The following is a 23339-nucleotide window of genomic DNA, read 5'->3' as shown; positions in this document are numbered from 1 at the left end:
ACGGCACGGCACGGCACGGCACGGCCCGCCCTGCCGGCACCCCTCGCCCCGCCGCGGGGGGCTGGGGGGGATCCGGGGGTCCCCCCGGCGTTGTTGCGGGGAGGCTGGCGGCGGGGCACCCCCCCCGCCCTGCCCGGCGCCCGGCGGAGAGCGGGGCGAGGCGCGGGGCGCCCCCCGGCTCTCTGCCCCCCAGCACCCCCCAACCCCCCCCCCCCCCCCCCCCCCCCCCCCCCCAGCCCCCCGCGGTCCCGGGCGCTCGGGCCCCGGGTGAAGTCCGTGCCGGTGCCGCGCAGAACAATGAGGTGGACGGAGCTTTGCCCTGTGTGTGTGTGTGTGTGTGTGTGTGTGTGTGCGTGCCCCTCGCTGCAGTTCCCATTTCCAGGACCGGCCACCCGCTGCTTTCGCCCATTCCCCAAGAGTTCCCCCCCCCCCCCCCCCCCCCCCCCGCCCAAGCGCCGGGGCGCGGAGACCCCCGCGGGCAGCGGCGGCGGGGGACGGGGCTGCCGGCAGCCGCCTGTCAGATCCTCCGGCTTCTCCTACCGCCCAGCCCGGGCTGCGGCGAGAAGCCCAAGTGCCCTAACTTAGTTTTTTCGGGTTGGGAAAAAAAAAAAAAAAAAAAAAAAAAAAAAAAAAGGGGGAGGGGGGTGTGTGTGTGTGCGTGTGTTAGATCGGTGCGTATTGCAGGATGGCTGTTTGTTAAAAAAAAAAAAAAAAAAAAAAAATCTAAAATCGATCAGGGTTAATTTAAATCCCCTCGCGATGCATTTATCCTCCCCCGTCACCCCTCCCGGCCTGGCGCTGGCCGGGGAGCGTTACATAAACCGGAGGGACATCCACCCGGCCGCCGCGTTATCCCGCCCGGGGACCGGTCGGTCCGTGGCGGCGGGGAGGGGTGTGTGGGGGGGGGGGGACACGGCGACACACGGTACTTTTCTCCCCATGGCGAGCCCGGTAAAACTTATCTGAGGAGAAAATCGAGCCCGGGCTGCAGCGCCCGAGAGGAGGGCGGGCGGTGTAAAGTTACCGGCCCGCCGGGTTATTTCTGGGCAGCCCCGGGCGCACCGGCGGAGTTGGGACCCCGCGAGAGGCAGGGAGACAAAGAGGAGCGTTTTCGGCAGCGGAGGGAGGACAACCGGCCCTCGCCGCCCTCGCCGCCGCCGGGCACCGGGCTGCCGGAGCGGGGGGGGGCGGCGGCGCCGTCGTCCGGGGAGGGCGGGGGGGGGTGTGGGGGGGGGTGTGTGTGGGGGGGTGGCGGGGCCCTGCGCGGCGGACGGGCCGGGGCCGGTGCCGGTGCCGGGCCCGGGGTGCCGGGGGAGGGGAGGGGGGAGGCCCGGCCCGGGGGGCGGCGCCCTCTGCCGGCCGCGCCGAGCGGCCTCGGCCCCCAGGCCCGGGCAGCCCCCCCCCCCCCCCCCAAACCTCCGGGCTCCCACCCCCAAAACCTCCCGCCCCCCCCCCATTTTCCCGGCGCCGGCAGCGCGGAGCGGCCGCGGGCAGCGGGGAGCGGCCGCCGGCGCTTGGCCGCCGTTCGCAGACCCGGCGCGTACCTGCCCGCTCCCCGCCCGCAGCCCCCCCCCCGCCGGGCCGGGCCTGTGTCCCGTGTGTCCCCCCCCCCCCCCCGCCCCGGTGCGGGGCTCCGGGCTACCGGTGAGGCCCCTCGCCCGGCCTCGCAGCGCCCGCCGCGCCGCGGAGGCTGCCCGGCCCCTCCCGAGCGGCGGGGTGGGAAATGCGGCGGTTCCTCGGAAGTTCGCTGCTCGCCGGGCCGCGTCCCCCCCCCCGTCCCCCCGCCCCCGTCCCCGGGCGGGCGGCGGTGCGGGGCCCGGCGGGCGCTGCGTGAGGCGCGGGGCCTGCGGTCCAGCCGGCCGCGCTCCCCTTCCCGGCGCGCCGCGGCCCGAGCGGCGGCCCGGCCGCCTCCCCGGAGCCGGGCCGGGCGGGCGGAGGGAAGGGAGAGGCGCGGAGGCCTCGGCCGCAGCCGGGGCGGGCAGGGCGCCGGCTTCCTCCCGGGGAGGGGGCAGCGGTTGCCGCACCGAAGCGTGCGGTGGAAGTTTAGCGGTTCCTTAGAGCATCCGAACTTCGGCGGCGCCCGTGCTTCTGCCTGACGGGAAGGAGGGAGCGGATGGGGAGAGAGAAAAAAAAAAAAAAAAGAGAAAGAAAAAAAAGCCCTGAAAGCAACCCGTAAAAAAAAAAAAAAACCAAACACAAAAACCCCCAGATTCCCTGCAACCGATACAGAACGGTCTGCGGCACGCCTCAAGCCCTAAAGTAGGTGACTATCCCCAATGGCAGGAGCCGGTAGATAGCGTCAAGGCTGATAGGGGTTGTTTTATCTGTTTTGTGTTGCTGTCTGTTTGCGGGTTAAATTGCCGCTGGATGTCTCCGAGGGAGGCGGAGGAGGGGTTAATGAATGTTTTTCGCCTCCTAGTTGCCATGAGAGGTCCTTCGAATTCCCTGCAATAAGGCAGTGCATAGATAAAAACTTAGTTGTCGCAGGGGATGCGATTTCCTCCTGGGGAAGGAGGCAAGGGCTGCCATCCTCCCTGAGGAGCCTCAGCCCGCGTGCGTAGCCAGCCTGGCCGGTGGCTTCTCCTCCGGAGCATCGTGTCCAGTCAGGCCGCTGAGGAGAGCGCAGGAGCCGAGGGGCTGGATCAGCGCTGGCTGGATCAGCGCTGCGGCCGGCAGTCACTTCTCCCCTCCTCGCCCTTGACCGAGCGGCCCCGGGTGGCACACACACATGCCCACCGCCGCAAAGCAGGCGAGGGCAGGTGAAACAGTATCTCCGCCGTACGGATTTCAGAGCATAGGCTCTTTGACAGAAAAAGGCGCCCCGGGAGGAGATGTGACACCTCGGAGGCCTTACGAGACGGTTCCAGCAGAAATTTAAGTGAGTGATAACATAGAGCACATGCACAGAGTCACCCGCCATTCTCGACGTGTAGGTGAGGGTGGTGTGTGCCTGTGCAGAGCAGCTGGCTTAAATACCGGTTCTGGGACCAGAGTGGTGCCTCACCTGATATTAATAGGCGAGGCATGGTAAATAAGTTAATATCTGGCGTGAAATCCTTCCCCCCATCCACTGTGCAAGCAGAATTTTCCCATTCGTTTTAAGGAACTCGGAGTTTTTGTCTGTCATCCTCTACTGGGTTTTTCTCATTCATTTTTTTTTTTTTTTCCGGGTGTTGCAGAGCTGAGCTGTAAAATGAAGGACATAAAAACCTAGCAAGTAAAATAAAACAGAAGTAACACCGCCGCACAATGTTTGACCTGGATTTTAGCTGCGATTGCGAGCCGTACGGGGAAATGTCTTGGGCTTCAAAGCAGAACTCGTCAGGTTGGATCCTGCCTGGACTCAGCCCCAGAGCTGGGGCAAACTGGTGGCCACGGGCCCGCTGAGCCCTGGAGGGGCGGCTGTGTCGGCTTCAGGGGAGGTGAATGGCTCGAGGCAGGAGAGAGTCTGGTTCTTTGGCCTCTCTAGGCAATGGTGCCCTTGCTGTGCAAAATCATCACCGCCACGCTCATCGTGTGACACTTCCTCTAGTGCGGAGACAGAGCCAGGCTCTACGGACCAGGGGAGACCCCGTTTTAAGAGGGCTGCTTGCTGCTCGGCATCACCAGTGCCTGGGCCGTGGGTACATTTCTGCCCTGTGGGTGGGTGGCTCCAGCGATTTCCTGGGTGCCTGGTACCCGGCATCCTTCAGAATTGGGTAAAAAGAGGTGTTTATATACCTTCACCTTTATTTTCTAAACAGCGATTGCCTCTGTTTTGGTTTTGTTCCTCTTTGCTTTGCTTCTTACTTATTCCTGACAACTTTGTTGCAACTCGCGGTGTATTTTTAGCAGCCCCATCGGTAGTTTTCTGTGTGGGTGGCTTATGGAATTAATCTGGGTAATAGTTGTAAATTGCACCTCGCCACCGGTGCCGCTGCTGGAGCTCGGCGCAGGCGGGAGCCTGCCTGTGCGCCGGCCCTGTCACGCGAGGGGCTGGGAAGCCTGAAAATCTGACCCCGGCCGCCCCACGGATCGGGTCTGCTTTAACGCCAGGAGCAGCCCGGCCCTGCTGGGTTTTGAACGCATCCTCAAATCTCGTTAAAGCGCACAAAACTTGCTCATCGGGGAGGCGGAGTAAAGGTCTTTACCCCAAAGTTCGTGCAGGGAGATGATAACTCAGAGGCGCTTCCTGTTTATGAATCAGTAACCAGAGCTTAAGCTAAGTCAGTGCTGGGACCAAAAGCGCAAGTTTTTATTAACTCAGGATATGGCCATGGCCAGGGTAACAGCCCCCTCCAGTTACGATTATTGTTCTTATCATGCTGCCGCGTCTAGTGATTAAGTGGGTTTGAGATGCAATGGGTGAAAAGTGCTGGTTTATTTTCGGAAGCGGGAAGAGCGCTGCTGAGACCGGGGGCCGGGGCGAGCAGCCAAACACCGCGCTCGGAGAAGGAGGCAAGCACAGTTACTCGCCACAGTTGTGGGCCCGTGGACTCTGTGCCGCGCGTTCCTCTGCGTGGCTGTACCAGGTGGGGAAAACCCTGTTGGCTTCAGCTAGATACCGCAGCTGGCCTGGAAAATGAAGTCATTTTCATTTTCCCGTGCCTCAGTTTCCCCATTTACCCTGTGGTTGCTATTTACCGCCCACTTTCACACGGTGCTTTGAAACCACTGGATGTGGGTTTATCCAGACTGGGTAGGAGCTGGCTGTGCACCCTGATCGATGTAGGCCTGCTACTGATGGGGGACAGCCCAGAGACTTCCTTGATGCCTGCCAGGGTTTTGAACTTAGGTCAACCTCTGGAAGTTAGGCCATTTATTCAGAGGCAGATAACGCACTTGGCTGGCTAAATGAGTAAGGCTCAGCTTTGGCCGCATCACAGCAACGGGGCGTAAAAGCGTGTGGCTGTTCGGTCAGGAGGAAGGTTCTGGGAAGCCAAATCGTGGAAGGATTGGTGCCCAGGGCGCGGAGGTAGATCCCTGTCCTGACTGCGGGCCTCACCAAGTGGGTCTCAGGTGATGGTGTTAGAGCAATTGTGCCAGCTGGCGAGGCCAAGGGCAGGTTCAGCCACCTTCTGCTCGCCCTGGGCTGAGGGACACTGGAATGAGGCAGGTCAGACCACCTCGGTGCAGGTGTTGAGGCAGCTGGGGTTGCACGGACCTTCGGGCAGGAGTCCCGAGAAGGGGAGTTGGCGAAGGCATCGAGTGGTGGGCTGACGGCTGTTACGGTGTCCCCATCCCTGTGTCCACAGAGGATGGGTAGGCTGAGGCTGGATGTTTTTGAAAGTTCCACCCTTTTCCTCTCTGATCCCAATTTAAGAAGATATTTTAAGGTCTGTGCCTAAATTTAAGCTCACAGGCAGCGCTGCTGACTTCATTAGAATTGTTTGTCTTTAAAGCTGGCCACATGCTGAAGTACCTTTCTGACTCATGGCCTCTATAGCTTAATCAGTCCATTTATAAAAATGAGGCTGTTTCCTCACCCTTACTAGGAAATTTCTGCCCTCGGAATGAGAGATATTATTTATAGGTCTTTTTCTTGCTTTTGGAAGGTTAACTGGTGGATAACAAGAAGTGAGAATTAAATGCTATTTAGAGAAAAGGTTGTTTCTTCAGCTATTTACATACCCTACTGTCGACCTAGGTGTTTAACAGGAGGCCTCTTCTTTTGAAACTATTCCCCCCCAGCAGTACGGAGTTCAGCTTTTGTTTTGAAAATAAACCCAGGTGATAATTTCATTCCAGATGATAGGGCATTTAGCAATTTGTCTGTTTGTCGTGGAGGAAGAGTAGAGGCATGTTTCTGCTTCCACCCATTTACAGCACAACGAGCGCACCTGAATCCTCCTTCATTTGGCCACATCAGCAACTGAGGTCCTCCCTCTGGAAAGCGCAGGTGCATTTATTTTGGGACCACTCTTAAATTCAGGTAGCCTTCTGAGTTGGGTGATTTTTATGGGGGAAATCATTCTTCTGAGACTTCCCCTTGCAGGTGAGCGGAGGAGCAGCCCCTGTCTCTGTCGGCTGGCAAGGGCATTGCCACACTCTGAAATGCCTTGGCGAGTCCATAGTCAGGGCCAGAAGAATTAAAAAATCACGCCATTAGAATTTATTTATTGAATGGAAGTAATAATAATAAACTGTAATGGTGTGTGTTTATACAGTGCTGTGTGTGTTCAAGGTGCTGTATAAAGAGTGGCTGTCTGATCAAGCCCCTGACAGAATGATGCTGAGGAACGGAGTCTTTCACTTATTCATGGGGAGGGTCCAAAATAGCCAGTGGGAGGCAAATGCCCTCGAGGCGTGAGTCCCTTGAGCTGCTCCTGGGCTTGATTCTGATTTTGGGGATCATAATGTGGATCAGCAACAGTGCCACTGAAAGCCCGGGAGCTACGCAGTGGGGGAAGCGCCGTCTCCGTGCAGCGAGTGTTAGCCCGTCTGCATTGCGTTCTGGGGAGAGAGACAGAGAGTTCTGTGCTGGGTGGAGGAAGCAGAGTTTGCTCCCTTGGTCTTCTTCAGCGTTTCCCACTGAATGGGACATTTGCTTGGAGAAGCTGAAGCTCACTCTCTGTTCATGCTTTGTTCTCTGTCCTGCTCACCTTCCAGTGCCTGTGCTGACATCTGTCTCTGGAAGGATGAAGTGAGAGCAATTGCTCACAGCTCCTACCCTGAAGAGTGGGAAAGGTCACCCTGCAAGGCAGTGGTATTTGCTAGAGATACTTGGGAAACTCAGAAGGGCAGCTGTCTTCCCTGTTCATTATAACCTTTAATCCTTAAAGGCATTAGCAAGACCTGGGAACAACAGTGCTACACGGTGGTACGCTGCAGGCTAACATCTCCTCTGGTTCTAAATGCTGACGGGTTTAACTTGGTCTGTGGGCTACGCTGAAATGCCCGAGAAACTTAGTTCTCACTGAAATCTAATTGAAATCGTAGGAAGTGGGCATAGGAAAGACTTCCAAAAGTTTTTCAAAGGAGGATGTACTATACCAAACGCGTGCTTGTCTGGCATGTTTCTTAACATGCTTGTCCAGCTTATTCTCCATGTATGGAGGGTCCACAGCCTGCCCAGGCTGCCTTCAGCTATCTTTGTCATTGAAGAGATTTTACCTCCTCTGTAACTTCACTCTGCTTTGCTTGCTGTGATTCCTTGTCCTATCGACAGTGGGTATGGAAAAACTATTTCTTCTTCTTTGTCATGTCTCTCCTTGGCTTTGGGTTCCTTAGGCTAAATCCTCTCTCCCAGCGCATCCTTCAGCTCTTTTCTCCTGTGCCCTGCTTTCTGCAGCTCTGACCACCCTCTTAGTTCTCTACATTCTCTTCAGCTGGTCCACCTCTCTCTGGAATGGCATTTACCTGGGGTCCTGTGCTGGCCAAGTAGAGCAGAAGTATTCCTTCACGTCTCTTACAGGCAGTGCTCCTGGTTGGTTTAGCTTTTGCACTGTGGCATCGTTCATCTGTGTGTAGCTTGTGATGCGCCGTGGCTCCCGGATCCTGTCCGAGAGGTCCGATGCCTTGTGAGCCTTTTTCTGTCCTGTACGTGTGGAGCTACACTTTCCTACCTAAGAGTATGATTTTTGTATTTGTCCTATTTGAATTTCAACCTGTACCTTTCAATTTGTCAGGATTGTTTTGAATTCTAATCTAATTCCCCTGACTTTGCAGTCCCTTCCTGCTTGGTGTCACCTGCCAATTTAAAAAAAAAAAAAAAGCACAGTATCTATTTCTTGACCAAGATTAGCTTTGTTTTCCACTCTGCAGTCCCAAATAGAAAGCACAGAAGAGAAAAATTTTCATAAAAAATAGGAACAGAACCTAGCCCCCAAAAGAAACTGAAAAACCCCCACAAAATGCTTGGCATTGTTTTCAGACTTCCTTTTACTCTCTTTTGGTGCTTTTGAAATATTCCTAAGAACGGTTGTATTTGCTACAGTAGCTTCAGTGCCAAACAAAAGCAGGACCTTACTGTACCAGGCGTGACGCTGACATGCAGGGGTAGATAGTTCCCACCCTGAAGGATTTGCATTTTATGTAGACGAAGACACAGGAGGGTGGATTATACAAACCAGCTGCGCTCTCTGGGGAGAGGAAATCACAATATGTGGGTTTCCTTAAACATTTTTTGACAGGGGTTTGTTCAGGGAAGGGAAGTGTGGGCTGGAGGTTGAGAAGAAATAAGAAAACAAGTCCGGAACAAGAGAGAAGAGGGTGAGAGGGATCGGTGGGGAAGGAAGATGAGGGCGAGTGGCTGTAACAGGAGAGAGGGAAGGGATCCCTGAGAAATACAGGGGCTGAGGCTGTCACAGCCAAGGCCAGCAAAGGACAGAAAGTTGGGTGAATTCCTTAAAATCCCGGCTTGGACTGGTTTTGCAGCTGTCCTTACTGACTTCAGTCTCCTGGGTGTTTTCCCTGCTGTTGTCTCTAACATCTGTGGAGGGGAGGGTGGGTGAGGACGGGAGATACCGCCGGTATCCTGGTGCTCCTAGGTGGGACAGAGAGCCCGCCCGGGGATTCCTCAGCTGGAGCCGAGACCGGGGGCAAAACTGGTGCTGTAGCATTCCCGTAAGATCTCTGATCCTGCTCTCCATGCTCAGGAAGTTCTGCTGGGGCAGAGATTAGTTGAAACACCATCACTCTCCATCGATCTGAGGTCCCTGCGGTTTCCTCCCTCGCTGCCATTGCCCCTGCCATGGCGAAGGCGGCTGTGCAGCGCAGATTTGGTATTCCCTCCTCCCCAGCAGGCCCCGCGTGCTGAATTTCCCCGCAGCCTGCACGTGATGGCTTTTAAGGGCACGCGTCCCACCCTCTGTCCCTGTGGCTGCCCGTCTCCCTCCGCCCGTCCAGGTGACCGAAGCGGGTAGCAGCGCCGGGGCGAGAGCCGCCCGTGCATCGCGCCGCGCACGGGTGTGCGTGGCCCGAAGGCTGGGCGCAGCTGGAGCGGGTGAGGCTCGCCGTACTGTTCTCTCCAGCAGCAGCTCAGGTATGTCAGTACATTTGGCAGCGAGTCTCTTAAGATTATGGTTTTTTCTCTCGGGTGAATAGGGCAGGAAGACCTTTATTTTTGCTTATAGTTTGGGGTCAGGGCGTTTATTTGCTGCTGGATGCGATCCAGTGGATTCAGTGCGGCGCTGCGCAGAGAGGAAACACTCCAGGAGGTTCCTGGAGAGTGTGGGAGATAACTTCTGACACAGCCGGGGAGTCAGCCAGCCAGGGAAGGTGACCCCGCTGGACCCGTTGTTTGCGAGCAGAGAAGGACTTGTGGGTGATGTGATGGTTGGGGCAGTCTTGGGCATAGTGATCGTAAAATGATAGTGGTTTTAATTCTTGGAGAAGTAAGGAGGGGGGGGGGGGGTGTCAGCAGAACTGCTGCCTTGGACTTCCAGAGGACAGACTTTGGCCTGTTTAGGGGACTGGTTGATGGAGTCCCTTGGGAGGCAGTCCTGAAGGACAGAGGCCAAGAAGGCTGAACATTCTTCAAGAAAATCCTCCAGGTGCAGGAGCAGGCTGTGCCTATGTGCTGAAAGACGAGCCAGCAGGGAAGAGGACCGGCCTGGCTGAACAGAGAGCTTTGGCTGGAACTCAGGAAAAGGAGGGTTTATGGTCTTTGGAAGAAGGGACAGGTAACTCAAGAAGGCTACAAAGATGTTGTGAGGTTATGCTAGGAGAAAATTAGAAGGGCCCAAGCCCAACTAGAACTTAATCTGGCAACGGCTGTAAAAGACAGTAAAAATGTTTCTATAAATACATTAGCAACAAAAGGAGGGCTAAGGAGAACCTCCATCCTTTACTGGATGTGGGGGGAAACACAGTGATAAAGGCTGAGGTACTTAATGCCTTTTTTGCCTCAGTCTCTAATAGTAAGATCAGGTGTTGCTGGGGTACCCAGCACCCTTCGTGGGAAGGCAGGGGTGGACAGCAGAATGAAGCCCCCCGTAATCCAAGGGGTTAGCAACCTGGCACACCACTTAGAATTACACAAGTCCCCGGGGCGGGATGGGATCCACTCAGAGGTACCGAGGGAGCTGGCAGAAGTGCTCACCAGCCTGTCAGCAGTCCCGGCTGACCGGGGAGGCCCCAGCTGACTGCGAGTTAGCATCTATAAGAAGGGCTGGAAGGAGGATCTGGGGAGCTGGGGGCCAGTCGGTCTGACATTTGTGCCAGGGAGGGTTGTGGAGCAGGTCATCCTGAGTGCCATCACGCGGCACGTACAGGACAAGCAGGTGATCAGGCGCAGTCAGCGTGGGTTTATGAAAGGCAGGTGCCGCTTGACTAACCTGATCTCCCTCTGTGACAAGGTGACCCGCTTAGTGGATGATGGAAAGGTGATCGATGTTGACTACTTAGACTTTAGTAAAGCCTTTGGCACTGCTTCCTGCAGCGCTCTCCTGGAGAAACTGGCTGCTCATGGCTTGGATGGGTGTACTTTCCACTGGGTAAAAAACTGGCTGGGTGGCTGGGCCCAAAGAGCGAGTAAGGTTAAATCCAGTTGGTGACTGGTCACAAGTGGGGTTCGCAAGGACTCAGTATGAGGGCTAGTTCTGTTTAATATCTGTTCCATAGAGTTAGTGGTCTGGGCAAGGGGATCAAGCGCACCCTCAGTAAGTTTGCAGGTGACACCAAGTTACGCAGGAGTGTTGATCTGATTGAGCGAAGGAAGGCTCTACGGTGGGACCTGGACAGACTGGATCAACGGGTTAAGGCCATCTGTAATGGGGTTCAACAAGGCCATGTGCCGGGTCCTGCAGTGGGGTGACAACCCCCCGCAACACCACAGGCTTGGGACAGAGCGGCTGGAAAGCTGCCTGGTGGAAAAGGACCTGGGGGTGTTGGTCAGCAACTGGCTGAATATGAGCCAGCAGCGTGCCCAGGTGGCCAAAAAGGCCAAGAGCATCCTGGCTGGTGTCAGGAGCAGTGTGGCCAGCAGGACTAGGGAAGGGATCGCCCCCCTGTACTCGGCACTGGTGTGGCCGCACCTCGAATACTGGGTTCAGCTTTGGGCCCCTCACTGCAAGAAAGACATCGAGGTGCTGGAGCGTGGCCAGAGAAGGGCAGCGAAGGTGGTGAAGGGTCTGGAGCACAAGTGCTGTGCGGAGCGGCCGAGGGAACGGGAGGGTTTAGCCTGGGGAAAAGGAGGCTCAGGGGAGAACTTACCGCGCTCTACCAACTACCTGAGAGGAGGGTGTAGTGAAGTGTGTGCCGGTCTCTTCCCCCGGGTAACAAGTGGTAGGACAAGAGGAGATGGCCTCAAGTTGCACCAGGGGCGGTTTGGATTGGATATTAGGAAAGAGTTCTTCACTGAAAGGGCTGTGGGGCATTGGGACAGGCTGCCCAGGGAAGCGGTTGGGTCACCATCCCTGGAGGGATTTGAAAGTCATGTAGATGTGGTGCTTAGGGACATGGGTTAGTGGTGGGCTTGGCAGTGCTGGGTTAACAGTTGGACTCGATGTTCCTAAAGGTCTTTTCCAAACTAAACAATTCTATGATTCTGTTTATTTTTGCTTGAAGACATGACTCCTTTTTTTTTTTTTTTTTTTTTTTTTTTTTTTTTTTCTAGTTACAGATGATAAAGGCACACGGGATGGCGGATAGCCAGCAAGCTCCCTAACTATTAGCTGCACTGGCGGCGTGTTACACTAACACTACTGAAGGGAATGTTACAGCAGACGATGGAGTGGGCTGATGGAGACTTGTACTCTAGCAGCAAGGCTCAGAAAATATCCAGTCCTAGAAAACTTGCAGAGCATTTCAGAGAAAGTTTGGTTTTTCAGGAAGCTCCTTTAGCTTTCCCAGAATATTTCTACTTGTAGGCAAAATTTGTAAGCATTCTTTATTTTTAAAACACGGTTTATATTCTGCTCTTGTCTGCAGCAGCGCCAGCACCGTCAATGTATTTATCTTTTCCCTGTTAACACTTGCTGTTCCTGGAACGTCTCCTGCTCAGCAGCTGTTTGTAGGTGGTTTTTTTTCTCTCCCATCATCATGTACCTTTCCTTCCTGTTCAAGGCATCCATAAACCTCTCGTAGTGACATCATAGCTGTTTCCATAGCAACAGATTATGATACTAGAACAGAGGATAATATCAAACAGGAGGAGGAAGAGATAAATTATGGTGTTTGTGTGCGTGTGTCTGAGGGTTTGATTATATTCCTGCATCTCTTCTGAGGATGTTGTCTGCCTGGTTTCTCTTCTGTTTATCTTACATGCCTTTTAAAGGTTAGGAAAAAGGAAAGGAGAAAAAAAAAAAAAAAAAAGATCTGGAGGTCAGAACAATACAGTCGCATATTTTTGATGGTGTCTGTGTAAACCTAGTAGGCTGAGATTTATTTTTTTTATCTCAGTGGTAGTTCTCCTGTGTCTCCTGAGAGTAATCTAGTCTGGAGAAAACTTGGAGGCACAACAATCCCGTAATGCAGCTTCACTTGTATTTTAATTACGAATTATTTGTAGCGACTAGCAACTGGGATCTGAAGCCAAGGATCTTTGTGCTGCAGATTTTCCAAAAGCCGGACAAATGTGGCATGGCACTGCCCCAGAGAGCTCACAACCTGTATTTGAGGAAGGATGCGACAGGTGCTCAGATCAGCCAGAGCTGGCACGGGGAGGAGAGGGAGAGGTGCCCGAAAGAAGGACACCAGCAGAAATATGATCCTGGACAGTGCTCCGACCTGCCCAGAGGGTTGGTCGTGGTGGAGGTGGTCTGAGCCTCATGCCAGGGTTAGCTTTTCGCAGGGGTGGTTCTGGAGGAGATGTGCCGGCAGTGGGCCGGGGGCCTGGTTTGTGACCATCTCTCTGCATGGCTTTTCCACGGCTTCAGGCTGTCTCTCCGATCGCAGAAGGACGAGGAGCTGTGTTCCATGCTTACATCGGTAGGAAAGCGATCTGTTTGCTTAATGCAGGAGCCTGGAGGTGAAGAATAGCCAGCTAAAATTTATTTTCTCCTAGGCGGCATTTAGTGTTGACAAATTCCAAATAGTTTAGCAAGGATTTTCAGCAGGTCTCCGTTTTACCTCCACATAGTGGTAGTTTCTGGCCATCATTGCTACTTTCCTATTTAGAAGATTGACTTTAGAAACCGGAGGAAAAAAAATCCAAGAAAACCCTTGTAGGTATCCTCATACCTCTGTCTGTGTGTGTGCAATCTTTAATCTTCCTCGTGTGGCAGAATTTCTGGGGAGTTAGGTGGCCATTGCTGGTCTTTAAAATACCCGGAGTAGGATCATCTCTAACATGGCAAATCTCTGGTGATGGTCTCGAACATCTTAACGATGATAAACAGTTTTGATGCCATGCTTTTAGGCACTCTAGTGCCCGAGGGAGGAGTGTGTGTGTGTGGGGGGGGGGATCTGAGCAGAACAGTGATAGGTAACGTGCCAGCTAGCTTTAGTGACGTGGTGGGGTAGGGAAGCGCTTAATGGGGCTCGTTCTGTTACGGGAGCGCGGCGACGTGCCGCAGGACGAGGCCGGGGTGCTGGGACTAGGGGACGCCCAGCCTCGGTGCACGGGAGGTTCCTGGCATCTGGGTGGGCTGCTGGTGGGCTTGGTGACCGTGCCGGGCGAGGGGGTTTTTGTCCAGCCTAGTGCCGCCAGGATGGAGAGAAGTTGGCAGGTAGAAGGAATCGCACGAGTCGCTCCAACTCTGCAGTGCTGTTGGGGGTTAAAGCTGCTCGGAAGACACGCGAGAACAGAACGCCTCGACGGGAATTAATAGTTGGGTCATGGAAACTTATTGGGAGCCAGCAGAGACCGCAGGTTGGTGGTGCTTCCCCTGCACAGCGCCGGCACGGCATGCCAGCCCCGGTGTCTGAGCAGACCGACGGCGTTGTCCTGCGGGAACCGTGCTTCCACGGGCAGGCCTCAGGGCGAGGGGGGCAAGGGGGGCTGGAACGAGGCCCTTTGCAGAGGAAGGGGAGGTCGTAGCCTTCTCTCCGAAGCCAGATTAAAACAAAAGGACAACTCTTGGCTGCAGCCAGTTTGTGAACACCGTGGAGAAACCTAAGACCTCATAGCTCCTACAAAGCAAGTGGGGATCACATTTAGTCATGAGCACGATTATAAATTCTTTCGTCTCTTCTCGTGCTATCGACGTGCCTTCCCATCGAACTCCCTCTCTGCATTCTCTCAACATCAGAATGTGTATGTATTTAGAAAGTGGGGATAAGAAACATGTTGCAAACCCCATTTTAAATGTAGCTGCACAACCTGACAAGGACATGTGAAACCCAGACACGAGCATATCCCATTGATGGTGACAATACTTCTCTTGCAGTGTCATTTTCTCGTCGCTTATCTGAGGCTGTGAGCACCTGGATAATGAAAGTGCACCTTCCAAATGCCTGGGCTGCCTGAAAGCACGTGCGAGTCAGAAGGGACGGTAGATGCTGTCATTGAGCCGTGGGTGTGAGAATACGGGTGGAAGAGTATTACGTGTGTATGTATGTGTGTGTGCGGCTCTTTCCATGTTTACAGACATGTGTAGGAGCGTGCACATGTGTTTGTGTGTGGCTTCATCCCCTTTGTCTACAGAAGACAACGTGGGCCTGATTCTCCTTGGACCTATTAATACTCCGTTCTCTCAGCAAATTGCATTTGTACCAGGGCTCTTTTCCACTGCGGGGAATGAAGAGGGGAGATTTATTATAAATATAAATTAGGCTTTCTGTGTGTTTGTGAGCTGTCGCAGCCTGTGCAGGAGGAAATATAAACAAGGTGAATGCAGGGTGTTTATGTGGAGCAATGCTGTGGCAGCATGTGTGTTGGCAGGAGCACTGTCTGCAGTCTCTGCGTAAGGGCTTGTGTCGCCCGTGTGAGCGTGGAGGGCTGTAAATCACAGGGTGTTCAGGAGGGGACACTGCCACTCTGCCTGTAAAAGGCAGGGAGAGATTTTTTTGAAGCAATGTGGCTCTCTTCAACCTGAACAAAAGGGTTACTAGAAATCCAGGCTTGAGAAAAATACCATCCAAGGCATTCTGACTGCGAGTGATCTGTAATCCGTATCTACCAGCTCATCTCCATCCTGACCCAGATCAGCTGCATGTCAGGTGTCTTTTACACATCCCTCCCAGTTCCAGGTTTTGGTGGCCCTGCTGGTCCGGTTCTTGGGGATCTCTGCAGCTCTGCTAATGTGTCTCAGGTCTGTCCTCCTGTATCCTCCGTTGTTTCAGTCTTGACCTGGTCCTGTGATGTAGCTGGTGTCTGTATGCGAGTGCAGTATCTCCTGGGGAATCTGTATTCCTTTAGATGTGTTTACCATCTCATTCACAACGTATCTGATGTAGGTGAGACCACCTCTGTAAAGCAGCCCATGGGTAGGTGCCTGAGCAATGGTTTTGTTCTTGCTCAACTGTGAACTAGAGCTACAGACTGTGGAGTTCCCCTCTTTAGGACCGGGCTTGGCTTAAAAGTTATTTTGTGTTCCTCCAAAATCATCCCTGTTTCCCAGGGGAGCGCTTGAGTCATTATCCATCCCTGCGTTTCCTCTCAGCCAGGAAGGGTTGAAGGGGTTTCAGGAAGAGGATGCTTTACAAGGAGATGTCTGCTTTCCCCTGCCATGCTCTGTCGCAAATAGACTCTGAGTCTCCTGCCAAAAAGTCGCTGCCTGTAGAAAATAATGTGTGAGGGAAGAAGATGGGATGTGACTGAATGGCGGGGTAGGGCAGGATTTCGGATGGGGATGCCCAATGCTTTTGATACCGGGTGCAGTAAAACAGATGCTGGTGGCCACACCGGGGGTGAGCTCGGAAACGTGCTTGTGTTACTTGCTATCGCTGGGGCAGGTTGCAGGTCACGGTTTTTCGTTTGGGTTTCATTGCGGTTGGTGCTCCTTGTCCATCTTGCTCTCTCGTTATTGAAGGGCTTGTGAAGTGGATGGAGCTTTTACTCAGCTTGTGTATTTTGTGTCCTTTCTCCCATCCCCAGCAGCCTCTTCCCCCCCTGCCACCCCCTCCCCAGCACAGCCCTGTCAGTTTGGGTGTGCTCGGTTGACGATGACCCGCGGTGCCCATGGCTGAGGACATGGTGTGCCACATACCAAGAACACGCCGACTTCCCACCGGAGCTGAATGCCACGTGTCAAACGTCCCAGCCCGTGGGCCAGCGAGAGCGGGGACTCTGTGGTCACCGTGGGGCTCGGGGTGAGACTTGGGGGGCCAGCAGGCACGTGGGGGAGGAAGAGCGCAGGCGCGGTTGCATAGGTAAAGCACCCCGTGGCTAGGCAGGTATTGGGAAGAGGCAGATACTGGGACTTATTTGGCTAACCGAGGCAAGGGAAGCAGAAGCCTTTCCTGGTGGTCTCAGCCCTCCTGCCTTGCCCGTCGGGGACCTGGGGAGGGCTGCAGGCGCTTCCCATCCCCTGCTCGGGGTGTCGGGGTGGGTGGGCTGCCAGCCAGCCAGCCTGCGGGGTGCTTCGCCCCTTTTTGGTTGGAGGCGGCAACCGGCAGCACACGAGAGCTGTGAAATCCAACCCTGCGTTGGGACGGGCTGCACTTGAGCCCCGTGTAAGCTCGAATTTGAAGGCTTAAAGGGAACTGAGGTGCTGTGGCTGAACTTCACCCTTCCTGAATTGTGACAGCCTGTCAGGAGGGGGACCGAAGGGCCGGACAGCCTCTGCCATCCCAGCAGGGTCAGAAACCTCCAGCTGAACTTCTTGGTCTCAACAGAAGCGTTGGATTTGGCCGGGTTTTAAACCGTAAATGTGATTAATCGTGGCTGGTGGTTCTGACCTCTGTGGTTTTCACTGGATGCTCGAAGAAGCTGCTGCAGTCACAGGCCCATTCTGACCGCAGCCCAGCTGGTCTCCATCCGCCCGGTTACGTATGTTCACCCCTGTAGTTCTGCCCTGACAACCGCTGCCCCTCTCCCCAGCCTGGCCACTGCTGGTTTTTGCAGGCGGCCGGCTCAGCGTGCGGCTGGCCGCGGGTACCGCCCGCCCTGTGCCGGGCTCCTGAAGGCCACGAAGCCGCTGTGCTGGGCCCCCGTTCGGGGGGAGCCCCCCACCTCCTCCTCATGCCCCTGTCCCCCTCCTTGCCGTGCCTGCTCTCTGCGCGGGGGACCCCTTTCAGCTGGTGCCCCCCGGGAGGGGCGCGGGGCTCCCTGCACTGCTGGGGCGGGTGAGCTGCCCAGCACACAGGTAGTCGCAGCAGGCTGAGGCTCCCCACTTCTTCCTTCTCATCGGTGACTGTGATCCTCATTTATTTATTTGTAACGACTGTTACTGCCTCCGCTTGGGGTCACTTCCGCGTCGGATGCTTTCATTTATTTCAGAGCCCCACCGCTGCCTAAAACATACCCAGAGCTTTAGGAAAGCCACGGAGCGTGCGATGCCACCCCTGGGCTTGGGAGGGGGGATTTTGGCGAGGGGCAGGCCCAGATAGCTTCTGAAGATGGTCCCCCCAGTGTCATGCCTGCTGTATTGATGGGAAGCACACACGTGTGCCTATGTGCCCATGCAGGGTCATGTCTGTGGGGGTCCCTGGGAGCATCCTGCGGCATCCTGCCCACCTTCCTCCCCCAGTCAGGTCTGTGGGACTTAAGCCAGTACACCGGAGAAAAGATCACTGGTGTTTGTCAACCTTTACAAGGAAACAGATGGTTTTTAAGCCAAAGCTAAGACTGTAGCACGTGCAGGAGGCTGGAAGGTAACTCTAAATCCTAGGTCTCATTTGCACAAATGCATTTGGTTCCAATCCTGAGGTCGTTCTGCCTTCCCCTGCCTATACCTTCGTTTCAGAAACATGTGAATTTAGTTTGGATTAGTTTTTTCAAAACACCACAAAATGTGGCTGGGAGCGGGGGGCTTTCAAATTACATTTGGCGCAGAGTGGGCGAAGAGGATTCTGGATGCTCCATGGGGTAGGAATCCGTGGATGTTTGTCATTTACACGCTGTCAGTGGGGAACACTAAAGAGACTGGATACACCAGGAGAGCAGTAATGATATTTGCAGCCTCTTACTTGTAGGCCTGCTGCTCAGATCAGACCTCTCAGCTTTCTTCTGGCTCAACATATGAGACCCCACACACCGGGTCGTGTTTCAGGCCTGAACCTTATGTGTAGGGTCATCTGGTGGATGGATGTCCTGCCGTCTGAAGGGGGGTGGGCTCGGTGGCAAGTTTGCTGCAGGGGTGGGAGGCAGTGCTGGCCGGTTAGGCTCCTTTCGGGGCAGCAGCCTGCCGGACGCCCCCCGTCTCTCTGAAGGGGCCATCCCTTTTGTGGCGGGGTCTGTGGGGCGGAGAAGAGGGGCTTGGTTCCTGCCCTGGAGGCACGGGGGGTACCGACCTACCGGAGCTGCTCACGAGGAGGAGCGATGCCCAGGTTCGCTGGGGCTCAGCGGCACGTTTGTGCCCTCGAAGGCCTTACCCGTAGCAAAGGTTTTCGTTCCCCTTTACCGGCTGCTTACCAGATCTCAAAATCGTTACAAAGAGTGACGAACCCAGCTAAGACAGCCTGTGAGGCAGGGCTGGGGCCGGGCTGCCCTGCTGTGGCTCCCGCCGGGAGGCAGGAGGGCCGTGCCGGCGAGGGTGCGTGGTGGGAGCTCAGCACCGACACGGGTCGTGCTGGCTGTGCTTGGTGCTCGGTTTCCAGAGCTGCCAATTCAGTGTCTTTCGCCTGCACCGGCTCCCTGGGAGGAAGAAACTAAAGAAGAGTTGGAGGCTTGTCCACGCCGAGACTAGCTGGTGGCAGAGCCCCCCGCGCAGCCCTCCCGTTGCTTCGGCAGAGGAGGGGGGAGAGGTTTGTGTCCGCTCCTGCCTTTCAGCCAGAAGGCAGGCATGTGCTTGGGGGGGCTTCCTGCCATGCCCTCTTGCCATGCCGATGGGTTTCACGACACCACTTTCAGCACCTGAGGATAGGTGTGAAAAGGAAGGAGGTGGAGGAGGAGGAGGTGGAGGTGGTGGTGGTGTGAGTTAATACGAGACCCAGTGGGAAGCAGTGGCAGGCAGTATTATTTCAGGGGTTTGAGCCAAAACTTTCTCTCTCTCTCTCTCATTAAATTACAACTAATGCAAGTAGTATTGTGAAGGAGGAATTTGGGAACTGTTGTTCATCATCCAATCGCTTGTAACGAATGTGCTGCTCAGTGCCATAGCCCATAGCCTAGCTGAGAAGTAATTCACTTGGTATTTGCAGGCATGACATGCATGCCATAAGAATTCCACTGTTAGCATTATTCCAGCATTAGCGTGGGGATATGAAAATAAATGATGAGCTATTGTTTTTCATTATGAAGTCCAGGCTTTTTGCTCATCCGTCTTTTTCCCTTCCTCCCTCTGTGGAAGGAGCAGTCTCTCCGTTCCTTTCACTTTCGGAGCAGGCTGGTTGTGCCCTCACTCATCCCAGCTCCCCTGGCCCCCTTCCAGACCAGCACCCTTCCGCTGCTCCCTCCGCCTGTCTCCTCCTGGGTTTGGAGATCAGCCTCAGTGGTCCTTTACATTGCTGTAGGATATCACTGCAGGTCAGAGCGGACCTCATCATTCTGTTATGGGTCTACAAAGCTGCTTTGCCATCACCATCCCTCAAGGGGACCGAGCCCTGCTCTTCGTGGTTGCAGGGGCAGGCTCAGAGTTTGGTGGCAGGTCAGCAGTTTGGTACTTTGAGGTCATCTGCAAGCCTTAAGTGACTCTTCTACTATTAAAAAAAAAAAAAGAAAAAAAAAAAAAAAAGAGGGAAAGCTCTTGAGGCAGCTGTCAGTCTGGATGGTCTGGATGTGCAGGACCAGAGCCAAGCAGTCTCTGCTGGGGTCTGCAGGCATTTTAAACCAGTGCTTAAAAGAAGTCCACAAGGGAAACAAGAGGGATCTGTGACCTGTGGTTGTGAGGGACATCCCTGTCCATTCCAGAGGGCTTTCCTGTGTTTCCTGCAGAGCTTTATAAATGTGAAGGAGTTAAGCATTACGGGGGAATGAGGTAGTTAAGCATTATTTATCCCTACTTTCTACCGGGGGCAACCAAAGAAGAAAGCGTAGCAGTTTCAGAGATGACCCCCTGTTTCTGGGATCATCGGTTCATGGGGCTGGTTTAAGCTGGCGCTCAAAAACACCCACCCGTGCAAAATGAAAGAGCGCTTTGGGAAGCCAGGCTTAAATATTCCCGTGAAATCCCTGGACTGAGTCAGTACCAGCGCCATACAGGATTCCTGAGCTCTTAATCTCGTTCTTAATCAACTAACCTAGGCAGTCTTTCATGTCATTGAGTTGCTGCTCACTCCAGTGGCCGCAGCCCGTGGTGGCTGTTCAGCAGAAGGCCTGGCTGAGCTGAAGGCAGATGGCTTGTGCTGATCCTACTACTATTAACTCCACCACTCCTCTGCACAGCAAGCTGCTCCCTTTGAACATCAGCAGACCTGTTTTTTAAAAGCCCTGCAGCCCAGCCTTGTGTGACAGAATAGCTCATTTTGTCAGGGAAAAAGATACCTTGGCAAACTTTTGAGTGTAAGCTGTCAAGGATAACCTCGAGACGCTGGAAGAAGGAGCCATCGGCTTTGAGGAGAGAGCATCAGCCAGCTGCAGGTGTCACATTCCCACCTGAGAGGGGACGCGTGAAAGCTGTTGCTTTTTCCCCCCATTTTCTTTATTCGCCCTCTCGGAGGAGCAGCGTACGCACCGGCGTGTTCTGTGACATTGCTTTGCGCGTCATCGCTGTTATGAAATCCAAAGCTGCTGGATTGCTGTACTCGTCCCGCCCCGCGCTGTGCTGCCAGCGTACCTCGGGGACTGGTGTAGCCCTGACCCGTGGGTCTCCTAAAACGTCTCGGGCCACGTAACTCCTTCTCTCTGCCACCCACGTGCAGTGCACGGCCTCCAGCACCGACGGCGTGTGCGGCTCTCACCGGTTCACAGCAGGGCAGCTGCAGTGTCCCACGTCTCGGAAGCAGGGAGGCTCTGTCTCTTTGCCTGAGCTCCTCCACGCAGCCCCCTCTCAGCCCTGACTGTGACTGCCAAGGTCCCTTCCACTGGGAAGCGATACCTGCACTCAGTTCTTCTCGGATTTTGCAATATGCATAAGGGGGGGGGGTGGTGGTGGTGACACTGGCTGTGAAGCCATTAACTCATACTTACTTGTGATCTAAGAAAGCGATTTCAGTTCAGACCTCAAAGGGCAAGCTGCTGTGTGATTTAAAATTGTGCTACCAGCAGAAGCATGTGACCTCCTGGTATGAAAAAGCAGGAGGAGATTAGCAAAGAAGTAAGCTTCTAAGGTACACAAATGTCCACGGGGGGGGGGGGAAAAAAAAAAAAAAAAAATCTTATTAGAAGAGTCAGTTTGTCTGTGTAAGAGAAGGCTGGGGAAATGACTAATTTGCTGGTTCTGTGATACGTGCAATTTGATTCAGTTGTTCCTCCTTTGATTCAGGCCCCCTCCTTCGCTTTCCATACCCCCTACCTCGCCTTGGCTTTTTCTGCCTTTTAAGAGAGAGCGGGCGAGGGAGGGTGGAAGGGCTCAGGGAGGAAGGAGTTAAGGGAATGCTCAGTGGGGATTATAAAACAGCCAGGCACTTGGAAACAGTTAAGAAGAGAGAAACAGATCTGCCAGGAGGGAGTGTGGCACTGGAGCCGGTGGTTTATTTTCATGCCTCCCTCCACGGCGATGCAGAAGGCTCTCCTGCAATGGGGATGGAGGTATCTGCAGGGGGAGTGGGGCTGGTGCCGGGGGGGAGGGTGACGAGGTTAAACGGGGAAGGGGCATCTCCGGCACCAAGTTGGCAAAGCCTTCCCACCGATCCTCGCTGACGTGCTCCGCTCTGGAGGTGGGTTGTTCCCTTACGGGCGGCAGCAGGTAGCACCTCCTGTAGCCTGAGGGCATGGCCTCTGGTGTCTGGCCCCGGGGGCAAGGTGCGTCCTCCTTGCACGGTGGGCGAAGGGGACGGCGGTCGTGGGTGAAGGGGACGGCGGTCGTGGGTGAAGGGGATGGTGGTCGTGGGTGAAGGGGACAGCGGTCGTGGGCGAAGGGGACGGCGGTCGTGGGTGAAGGGGACAGCGGTCGTGGGTGAAGGGGACGGCGGTCGTGGGTGAAGGGGACGGCGGTCGTGGGTGAAGGGGACAGCAGTCGTGGGTGAAGGGGACGGCGGTCGTGGGTGAAGGGGACAGCGGTCGTGGGTGAAGGGGACGGCGGTCGTGGGTGAAGGGGACGGTGGTCGTGGGTGAAGGGGACAGCGGTCGTGGGTGAAGGGGACGGTGGTCGTGGGTGAAGGGGACGGTGGTCGTGGGTGAAGGGGACGGCGGTCGTGGGCGAAGGGGACGGCGGTCGTGGGTGAAGGGGACGACGGTCGTGGGTGAAGGGGACGGCGGTCGTGGGTGAAGGGGACGGCGGTCGTGGGTGAAGGGGACGGCGGTCGTGGGTGAAGGGGACAGGACAGCGGTCCGTGTGCTCTTGGCATTGCTTTGGAGAGGTGAAGGCGACAAACTCGCCGTCTGCTCGAGCGCGGCGCCGAGAGCCAAGTGTGGGCAGGTCTGTGGGTCCGCCCACGCGAGCGTGAGGTGCGTGTGGGGGTCCCCTGCGAGCGTGGCTGTGGGTGGACAGCTTGTGCAAGCCCACCTGGCCAGGAGGAGCCTTCTGTCATGCTCTGATGAGGCGGCCTTGAGTCACCAGAAGCCGTGTTTTCACTCGCCCTGCAGCCGTGCCTCAGAAGCCCAGCTGGGACCTTCCGCACACCGCGCCGGGCGCCTCGGCAAGGGCCGGGGCTCCCGGTCCGGGAGGGAAAAGCTAATTAATACAGGCACCTGGAGGCTGTGTGACCCGACAGAGCAGGTTGCTGGCAGGGGCGCGAAGAGAAGTCGGGTTGCTTCAGGCTTCCTCCGTGCCCGTGCTTGGGGTGGTAGCTAACCGCCTCCCGGGGTGAGGGACGCTGCTGCTGCTGCGATGGTGAGTTGAGAAGTGACCTGAACGCTGGCCCTGCCAGCCCCTCCTGGCCCTTCAGCCCTGTGCGTAAGAAGTCGTGGTGGCTGCAGGAGCGTGGGGGCAGAAACCGCGGGGGAGTGCTGGCCGTGTGCGATGCGGAGACCCGTTTTTCCTGGCGAAAAAAAAAAAAAAACAAAAAACAGATGCAACTTTTGGAGCCGAAGTGTGTGGAGAGAAGGGTTAGTCACCCTGCGAGTGTCAGGGGCTCGCGGAGGAAAAAGCAGGAGTTTGCTGACTAATGCCAATGGTGTTCGAGGAGTAAGTGAGAAATAAGAGGGGAAACCCTCTGTTTCTGAATTTGGAAGGGGAAAAAAAAAAAGAGAGAGAGAAAAAAAAAAAAAAAAAAAAAAAAAGGAAGATGTGCAGAGTTACTAATCAGCCCCCAAAGTCTCTGACCTATATCTCCTTCCTTTCCCTGGAGCCATTCTTGAAATGAAAAATTAATAGAGAACAACCAGGTTTTACCTC

General features: G+C 55.1%; 1 protein-coding gene across 3 annotated transcripts in view; it reads left to right on the top strand.

Moving 5' to 3' along the window:
* The window catches only part of HIPK2 (homeodomain interacting protein kinase 2), a 136954-nt gene that overhangs the window by 274 nt on the left and 113341 nt on the right, over positions 1 to 23339 (top strand). Inside the window, exon 1 of one of the 3 annotated variants that reach the window (XM_032996310.2) lies at positions 18906 to 21592. The exons of the other annotated variants lie outside the window; for them this stretch is intronic. The gene's annotated coding sequence lies outside the window, so the exon portion shown is untranslated. Of the gene's footprint in view, positions 1 to 18905; positions 21593 to 23339 lie in introns of those variants that run through there. 3 annotated transcript variants of the gene reach the window in all.

The sequence above is a fragment of the Tyto alba genome, unplaced genomic scaffold (assembly GCF_018691265.1).
Source record: "Tyto alba isolate M040663 unplaced genomic scaffold, T.alba_DEE_v4.0 Super-Scaffold_21, whole genome shotgun sequence".
Lineage (NCBI taxonomy): Eukaryota > Metazoa > Chordata > Aves > Strigiformes > Tytonidae > Tyto > Tyto alba.
This window is presented reverse-complemented; position numbering and strand designations above follow the sequence as displayed.